We start from the raw sequence: 10,251 nt of genomic DNA on the forward strand, positions 1-10,251 counted from the left end.
GGGATTCGTCCGGGATCCCGTGGGGGTCATTTCGGGACTTTTTCTCGACTAATACGGGATCATTTGCGGGCCCTTTCGGCATCATTTCTAGATAGTTGTCGGGATCCGTTCGGGCATCATTTCTGGATAGTTTTCGGGATCCTTTCGGGGTCCCGTCAGGTTCATTTCGGGACTTTTTCGTGATCATTTAAGGATTCGTCCGGGAACCCGTCAGGGTAATTTCCGGACTTTTCCGAGACTATTTCGGGATCATTATGGGACCTTCTCAAGATCATTTCTGGATGGATTTCGGGATCAGTCCGGGATGCCGTCATGGTCATTTGGGACTATTAGGTGTACATTTGAGGACCTTTCCGGCATGACTTCTGGATGGTTTTCGGTATCCGTTCAGGATCCCGTCGGAATCATTGCGGGAATTTTTCGGAATCATTTGGGGTCCCTCCCAAGATCATTTCTGGATGGATTTCGGCATCTGTCCGGGATCCCGTCAGGGTCATTTAGGAATGCGATCGAGATCCCGTTAGGGTCTTTTCCGGACTTCTTCGGGACTATATCGGGATCATTTCTGGATGGTTTACGGGATCCGTCTAGGATCCCTTAAGGGTCATTTCGGGACTATTAGGTGATCATTTGAGGACCTTTCCGGCATCACTTCTGGATGATTTTCTGTATCCGTTCGGGATCCCGTCGGGATCATTTCGGGAGTTTTTCGGGATCATTTGGGTTCCCTTTCGGCATCATTTCTGGATGGTTTTCGAAATTCGTCCGGGATCCCGTCGGGGTCATTTCAGGACTTTTTCGCCACTAATACGGGATCATTTGGGGGCCCTTTCGCCATCATTTCTGGATGGTTTTCGGGATCCGTCCGGGATCTCGTCATGGTCATTTCGGCACTATTTGGGGATCATTTGGGAACCTTTCCGGCATAATTTCTGGATAGTTTCCGGGATCCGTCGGGGATCCCTTCAGGGTCATTTCGGGACTATTAAGAGATCATTTGAGGAACTTTCCGGCATCATTTCTGGATAGCTTTCGGGATCAGTCCGGGATCCCGTCGGGGTCATTCCGGGACTTTTTCTCGACCAATGCGGGATTATTTGAGGACCTTTCCCGCATCATTTCTAGATGGTTTTTGGGACCCGTCCGGGATCCCGTCGGGGTCATTTCGGGACTTTTTCTCGACTAATACGGGATGATTTGGGGACTTTTCGGCATCATTTCTGGATGGTTTTCGGGATCCGTCCGGGATCCCGTCATAGTCATTTCGGGACTATTAGGTGATCATTTAGGACTTTTCCGGCATCATTTCTGGATGGTTTTCGGTATCCGTTAGGGTCATTTCGAGACTTTTTCGGTATCATTTGGGTTCCCTTCCTGCAGCATTTCTGGATGGTTTCGGGATTCATCCGGGATCCCGTCGGATTCAGTTCAAGACTTTTTCGGGATCATTTGAGGACCTTTCCGACATCATTTCTGGATAATTTTCGGGATCAGTCCGGGATCCCGTCGGGGTCATTTCGGGACTATTTCGGGATCAGTTGGTGTTCCTTTCGGCATCATTTCTGGATAGTTTTGGGGATCCGTCCGAGATCCCGTCGGGCTCATTTCGGGACTTTTTCGGGACTATTTCGGGATCATTTCTGGATGGTTTTCGGGATCCGTCCGGAATCCGTCGGGGTTATTTCACAACTTTTTCGGAATCATTTTGGGTACCTTCCTTCATAATTTTTAGATAGTTTTGGGGATCCGTCCGGGATCCCGTCGGGGTCATTTAGGGACTTTTTCGGGGACAATACTGGATCATTTTTGGACCCTTCCGGCATCACTTCTGGATGGATTTCGGGATCTGTACGGGAACCCATCAGGGTAATTTCGGGACTTTTTCGGTACTATTTCGGGATCATTTGGGGACCACTTAGGGGTCATTCCATGACTTTATCTGTATTGTTTCGTGATCATTTGAATACACTTCCGGCATCAATTCTTGATCGTTTGACGGATCCATCAGGGTCATTTCGGGACCATGTTGCAATCATTTCTGGATCCGTCCAGGATGCCGTAAGATTCATTTTGAGATTTTTTTTGTTACTTTTTCGGGATAGTTTTGAAACCCTTCCGGGATCACATTTGGATCCGTGCGGGATTCCATCGGGGTAATTTTCGACCTATTTCGGAAACATTTTGGGACCCTTTCGGAATCATTTCTTTATGGTTTTCGCTATCCGTTGTGGATCCCTCGGGGTCATTTCGGAACTTTTTCGGAGCTTTTTCTGGACTATGTCGGGATAATTTAGGAACCCTTCCTGGATGGTTTTTGAGATCCGTCCGGGAGCCCGTCAGGGTAATTTCGGAACTTTTTCGGGACTATTTCGGGATCAATTTGGTACCCTTCAGGCATCATTTCTGTGTGGTTCTCTGGATAAGTCTAGAATCGTGTCGTTGTCATTTCGGGTTTTTTTGGGACTACTTCGGGAACTTTTGGAAACATTTCCGGGGCGTTTCTGGATGGTTTTCGGGATCCGTCCGCGATAGCTTCGGGGTCATTTCGTGGCTTTTTCTGGATAATTTCGTTATCATTTTGGGATCCTATCAGGTTATCAGCTCATAAAGTTCTTTTTGTTACTCAATTACAAAAATAAAATGCATTAGGCAGAAAAAAAATTTTAAACAGATAACTTTATAAGCAGGCTAACGTGAATAGCCCACATATTTCATTTTCTCCTTGCGGACGGGGCCGCGGGTAAAGGCTAGTATATTATAAATGGGAAAGTTTGGATGTTAAGATGTTTGGATGTTTGGATGTTTGTCCAGACGTTTGTCTTTGTGACTCAATAACGTAAGAACGGCTGGACCGATTTGGATGAAATTTTGCACACATATAGCCAATAGTCTAGAAGGATCTACTAGCTATATATTTTTCAAAAGGGGCGTGGTCCCCGCCCCCTAGGAACAGTTATAATTTAATTATTATATTTTTTCGTCTTTGCGACTGAATCACGCCAGAATGGCTACACGGATTTTGATGAAATTTGGGACACAGACAGTAGTCTACTAGCGAAATATTATTCGAGCATGGAAAGAGGGGTGGGGGTCCCACGACCCCTTCGAGAAATTATTTTTCATAATTTTTACACATTATAACTTTACGTATACTGGCCTTCACCAATATCACAGACTCAAGGGGTCAAATAAGTCGAGGGCTTACAAAGTAAGCAGTGACACGCTCCGCCCGCCCCCCTTTATCTCCCCTCTGGTGTAAAATCCATAAATTGTTATAACTCAATCTAAATTTTCTCCTAAATCAATAGTTTTTGGTATCTGGTACATCCAGAACGAGATCTAGACAATTTTGGAGGAACGATCAGTGGTCCTCTCCTCTACTCCCGCCATCCGCCCTCCATCAATTGTTTTTATTAGCACGCTTTTATTAGCTTTACCTGTATGTTTCTATCTAACTTTTTATTCGCTCCAATGCGCCTGCTGCCTTATTAACATGGTTTTATAATTAGCTTCACCTTATTTGTAATCCCGTAAGGGTCATATCGAGACCCTTCCGGGATCATTTCTGGATGGTTTTCGGGATCGGTCCGGGATTACGCCGGGGTAATTTCGGGACTTTTTCGGGACTATTTCGGGATCATTTTGGGACCCTTCCGGGATCATTTCTGTATAGTTTGCGGGATCCGTTCGGGATCCCGTCGGGGTTATTTTGGAACATTTTCGGGACTATTCCGGAATCATTTCGGGACTATTTCGCGATCATTTGGGGACCCTTCCGGCATCATTTCTGGATGGTTTTCGGGATCCGTGCGGGATCTCGTCGGGGTCATATGGGGACTTTTTGGGGATCATTTGGGGGCTCTTCCGGCATCATTTCTGGATGGTTTTCGGGATCCGTCCGGGATATCGTCGGGGTCATTTGGGGACTTTTTCGGGATCATTTGGGGGCTCTTCCGGCATCATTTCTGGATGGTTTTCGGGATCCGTCCGGGATCTCGTCGGGGTCATTTGGGGACTTTTTCGGGATCATTTTGGGGCTCATCCGGCATCATTTCTGGATGGTTTTCGGGATCCGTCCGGGATCCCGTCGGGGTCATTTCTGAACTTTTCCGAGACTAATACGGGATCATTTGGGAACCCTTTAGGCATCATTTCTGGATGGTTTTCGGGATCCGTTCGGGATCCCGTCGGGGTAATTTCGGGACTTTTTCGCGACTAATACGGGATCATTTGGGGACCCTTTCGGCATCATTTCTGGATGGTTTTCGGGATCCGTCCGGGATCCCGTCGGGGTCATTTCTGAACTTTTCCGAGACTAATACGGGATCATTTGGGAACCCTTTAGGCATCATTTCTGGATGGTTTTCGGGATCCGTCCGGGATCCCGTCGGGGTCATTTCTGAACTTTTCCGAGACTAATACGGGATCATTTGGGAACCCTTTAGGCATCATTTCTGGATGGTTTTCGGGATCCGTCCGGGATCCCATTAGGGTAATTTCGGGACTATTAGGGGATCATTTGGGAACCTTTCCGGCATCATTTCTGGATAATTTTCGGGATCCGTCCGGGATGCCGACGAGGTCATTTCGGGACTATTTCGGGATCATTTGGGATACCTACCGGCATCATTTCTGTATGGTTTTTGGGATTCGTCCGGGATCCCGTCGTGGTCCTTTCGGGACTTTTTTTCGACTAATACGGGATAATTTGCGGACCCTTTCGGCATCATTTCTGGATATTTGTCGGGATCCCGTTACGGTCATTTCGGGACTATTAGGGGATCATTTGAGGACCTTTCCGGCATCATTTCTGTATTGTTTTCGGAATCCTTTCGGGATCCCGTCAGGGTCATTTTGGGACTTTTTCGGGGCTAATACGGGATCATTTGGGGATCCTCTAGGGGTCGTTTCGTGACTTTTTCTGTTTTATTTCGGGATCATTTGGGGACCCTTCCGGCATAATTTCTTGATGGTTTGCCGGATCCATCAGGGTCATTTCGGGACCATTTTGGGATCATTTGGGGACCCTTCCGAGATCATTTCTGAATCCGTCCGGGATGCCGTAGGAGCCATTTCGGGATTTTTTGTTACTTTTCCGGGATAGTTTTTGGACCCTTCCGGGATCATTTCTGGATCTGTGCGGGATCCCATCTGGGTCATTTCCGGACTATTTCGGAATCATTTTGGGATCCTTCCGGAATCATTTCTGTATGGTTTTCGCGATCCGTCGTTGATTCCCTCGGAGCCATTTCGGAACCTTTTCTGGAGTATGTCGGGGTCATTTGGGGACTTTTTCGGGATCATTTGAGGCTCTTCCGGCATCATTTCTGGATGGTTTTCGGGATCCGTGCGGGATCTCGTCGGGGTCATTTGGGGACTTTTTCGGGATCATTTGGGGGCTCTTCCGGCATCATTTCTGGGTGGTTTTCGGGATCCGTCCGGGATATCGTCGGGGTCATTTGGGGACTTTTTCGGGATCATTTGGGGGCTCTTCCGGCATCATTTCTGGATGGTTTTCGGGATCCGTACGGGATCCCATTAGGGTAATTTCGGGACTATTAGGGGATCATTTGTGGACCTTTCCGGCATCATTTCTGGATAATTTTCGGTATCCGTCCGGGATGCCGACGAGGTCATTTCGGGATTATTTCGGGATCATTTGGGATACCTACCGGCATCATTTCTGGATGGTTTTTGGGATTCGTCTGGGATCCCGTCGGGGTCATTTCGGGACTTTTTCTCGACTAATACGGGATCATTTGCGGACCCTTTCGGCATAATTTCTGGATAGTTGTAGGGATCCGTTCGGGATCCCGTCACGGTCATTTCGGAACTATTAGGGGATCATTTGAGGACCTTTCCGGCATCATTTCTGGATAGTTTTTGGAATCCTTTCGGGATCCCGTCAGGGTCATTTCGGGGCTTTTTCGGGATCATTTATGGATGGCTTTCAGGATTCCTAGACTATTTCGGGATCATTTTGGGACCTTCCCAAGATCATTTCTTGATGGATTTCGGGATTTGTCCGGGATGCCCTCAGGGTCATTTTGGGACTATTAGGTGAGCATTTGAGGACCGTTCCGGCATCACTTCTGGATGGTTTTCGGTATCCGTTCAGATTCCCGTTGGAATAATTGCGGGACTTTTTCGGCATCATTGGGGTCCCTTCCGACATCATTTCTGGATGGTTTTTGGTATTCGTCCGGCATCCCGTCGGGGTCATTTCGGGACTTTTTCTCGACTAATACGGGATCATTTGCGGGCCCTTTCGGTATCATTTCTGGATAGTTGTCGGGATCCGTTCGGGATCCCGTCAGGGTCTTTTCGGAACTATTGGGAGATCATTTGAGGACCTTTCCGGCATCATTTCTGGTTAGTTTTCGGGATCCTTTCCGGGTCCCATCAGGGTCATTTCGGGACTTTTTCGGCATCATTTAAGATTGGTTTTCAGGATTCGTCCGGGATCCGTCAGGGTAATTTCTGGACTTTTCCCAGACTATTTCGGGATAATTTTGGGACCCTCCCAAGATCATTTCTGGATGGATTTCGGGATCTGTCCGGGATGCCGTCAGGGTCATTTTGGGACTATTAGGTGATCATTTGAGGACCTTTTCGGCACCACTTCTGGATGGTTTTCGGTATCCGCTCAGGATCCCGTAGGAATTATTGCGGGACTTTTTCGGGATCATTTGGTGTCCCTTCCGGCATCATTTCTGGATGGTTTTTGGGATTCGTCCGGCATCCCGTCGGGTTAATTTCGGGACTTTTTCTCGACTAATACGGGATCATTTGCGGGCCCTTTCGGCATCATTTCTAGATAGTTGTCGGGATCCGTTCGGGATCCCGTCAGGGTCTTTTCGGAACTATTAGGTGATCATTTGAGGACATTTCCGGCATCATTTCTGGATAGTTTTCGGGATCCTTTCGGCGTCCAGTCAGGGTCATTTCGGGACTTTTTCGGGATCGTTTAGAGATGGCTTTCAAGATTCGTCCGGGACCCGTCAGGGTAATTTCTGAACTTTTCCGAGACTATTTCGGGATAATTTTGGGACCTTCCCAAGATCATTTCTGGATGGATTTTGGGATCAGTCCGGGATGCCGTCAGGGTCATTTTGGTATTAGGTGATCATTTGAGGACCTTTCCGGCATCACTTCTGGATGGTTTTCGGTATCCGATCAGGATCCACTCGGAATCATTGCGGGACTTTTCGGGATCATTTGGGGTCCCTCCCAAGATCATTTCTGGATGGATTTCGGGATCTGTCCGGGATCCCGTCAGGGTCATTTAGGGGTGCGTTCGAGATCCCGTCAGGGTCATTTCGGGACTTCTTCGGGACTATATCGGGATCATTTCTGGATGGTTTATGGGATCCGTCCATGACCCCTTAGGGGTCATTTCGGGACTATTAGGTGATCATTTGAGGACCTTTCCGGCATCACTTCTGGATGATTTTCGGTATCCGTTCGGGATCCCGTCGGAATCAATGCGGGATTTTTACGGAATCATTTGGGATTCCTTCCGGCATCATTTCTGGATGGTTTTCGGGATTTGTCCGGGATCCCGTCGTGGTTATTTCGGGACCTTTTCGGGGCTAATACGGGATTATTTGGGGATCCTCTAGGGGTCGTTTCGTGACTTTTTCTGTATTATTTCGGGATCATTTTGGGACCCTTTCGGCATAATTTCTTGATGGTTTGCCGGATCCATCAGGGTCATTTCGGGACCATTTTGGGATCATTTGGGGACACTTCGGAGATCATTTCTGGATCCGTCCGGGATGCCGTAGGAGCCATTTCGGGATTTTTTGTTACTTTTCCGGGATAGTTTTTGCACCCTTCCGGGATCATTTCTGAATCTGTGCGGGATCCCATCTGGGTCAATTCCGGACTATTTCAGGATCATTCCGGAATCATTTCTGTATGGTTTTCGCGATCCATCGTGGATCCCCTCGGAGCCATTTCGGAACTTTTTCTGCAGTTAGTCGGGATAATTTAGGGACCCTTCCTGGATATTTTCTGGATGGTTTTTGAGATCCGCCCGGGAGCCCGTCAGGGTCATTTCGGAACCTTTTCGGGATCATTTTGGAACACCTTCAGGGATCATTTCTGTGTGGTTCTCTGGATACGTCTAGAATCGTGTCGCTCTCATTTCGGGTTTTTTTGGGACTATTCGGGGAACTTTTGGAGACCCGTTCGGGGCATTTCTGGACGGTTTTCGGGATCCGTCCGCGATAGCGTTGGGGTCATATCGTAGCTTTTTCTGGATAATTTCGGGATCATTTGGGATCCTATCAGGTTATCAGCTCATTTAGTTCTTTTTTTTACTCAATTACAAAAATAAAATGCATTAGACAGAAAACAAAATTTTAAACAGATAATAAGCAGGCTAACGCGAATAGCCCATATATTTAAAATTTTCCTTGCGGACGGGGCCGCGGGTAAAGGCTAGTATATTATAAATGGCAAAGTTTGGATGTGAAGATGTTTGGATGTTTGTCCAGACGTTTGTCTTTGTGACTCAATCACGCAAGAACGGCTGGACCGATTTGGATGAAATTTTGCACACATATATCCAATAGTCTAGAAGGATCTACTACCTATATTTTTTTGAAAAGAGGGAGGTCCCCGCCCCCTAGGAACAGTTATAATTTAATTATTGTATTTTTTCGTCTTTGTGACTGAATCACGCCAGAACGGCTACACGGATGTTGATGAAATTTGGGACACAGACAATAGTCTACTAGCGAAATTTTTTTCGAACATGGAAAGGGGGGGTAGGGGACCCACCACCCCTTCGAACAAATACTTTTTAATAATTTTTACACATTATAACTTTACCTATATTGACGTTCACCAATATTACAAACTCAATGGGTCAAATAAGTCGAGGGCTTACAAAATGAGCAGTGACACCCTACGTCCCCCTCCCCCTTTCTCTCACCCTCTGGTGTAAAATCTATAAATTGTTATAACTCAATATAAATGTTCTCCTAAATCAATAATTTTTGGTATATGGCTCATAGAGATCGAGATCTAAACAATTTTGGAAAAACGATCGGTGGTGCTCTCCATCTCCTCCCACCATCCGCCCTCCATCAATTGTTTTTATTAGCACGCTTTTATTAGCTTTACCTGTATGTTTCTTTGTAACTTTTCATTCGCTCCAACGCGCCTGCTGCCTTATTAACATGGTTTTATAATTAGCTTCACCTTATTTGTAATCCCGTTAGGGTCATATCGAGACCCTTCCGGGATCATTTCTGGATGGTTTTCGGGATCCGTCCGGCATCCCGCCGGGGTAATTTCGGGACTTTTTCGGGACTATTTCGGGATCATTTTGGGACCATTCCCGGATCATTTCTGTACAGTTTCCGGGATCCTTTCGGGATCCCGTCGGGGTTGTTTTGGGACATTTTCGGGACTATTCCGCGATCATTTCGGGACAATTTCGCGATCATTTGAGGACCCTTCCGGCATCATATCTGGATGGGTTTCGGGATCCGTCCGGCATCCCGTCGAGGTATTTTCGGGATCATTTGCGTACCTTTGAGAGATAAATTCTTGATGGTTTCCGGGATCATTATGGGACTTTTTCGGTGTCATTTTGGGTCTCTTCCGGCATCATTTCTGGATGGTTTTCGGCATCCGTCCGGGATCCCGTCGGGGCCATTTCTGGGCTATTTTGGGATCATTTGGGGTATCTTCCGGCATCATTTCTGGATGGTTTTTGAGATCCGTCTAGGATCCCGTCGGGGTAATTTCGGGACTTTTTCTCTACTAATACGGGATCATTTGGGCTCCCTTCCGGCACCATTTCTGGATGGTTTTCGGGATTCGTGTGGGATTCCGTCGGGGTAATTTCGGGATCCCTGACGGATCCCGTTAGCATCATTTCTGGATGGTTTTCGGTATCCGTCCGGGATGCCGTCGGGGTCATTTCGGGAGATTTTCGGGAGCATTTGGGGTCCCTTACAAAATCATTTCTGGATGGTTTTCGGGATTCGTCCTGGATCTCGACGGGGTCATTTCGGGACTATATCGGTATCATTTTGAGGTACCCACCGGCATCATTTCTGGATGGTTTTCGGGATCCGTCCGGTATCCCGTCGGGGTCAATTCTGAACTTTTTCTCAACTAATACGGGATCATTTGGGACCCTTTTGGCACCATTTCTGGATGGTTTTCGGGATCCGTCCGGGATCCCGTCAGCGTCATTTCGAGACCATTAAGGGATCATTTGAGGACCTTTCC

This window comes from Eurosta solidaginis, chromosome 3 (genome assembly GCF_040869045.1).
Source record: "Eurosta solidaginis isolate ZX-2024a chromosome 3, ASM4086904v1, whole genome shotgun sequence".
NCBI classification, from domain to species: domain Eukaryota; kingdom Metazoa; phylum Arthropoda; class Insecta; order Diptera; family Tephritidae; genus Eurosta; species Eurosta solidaginis.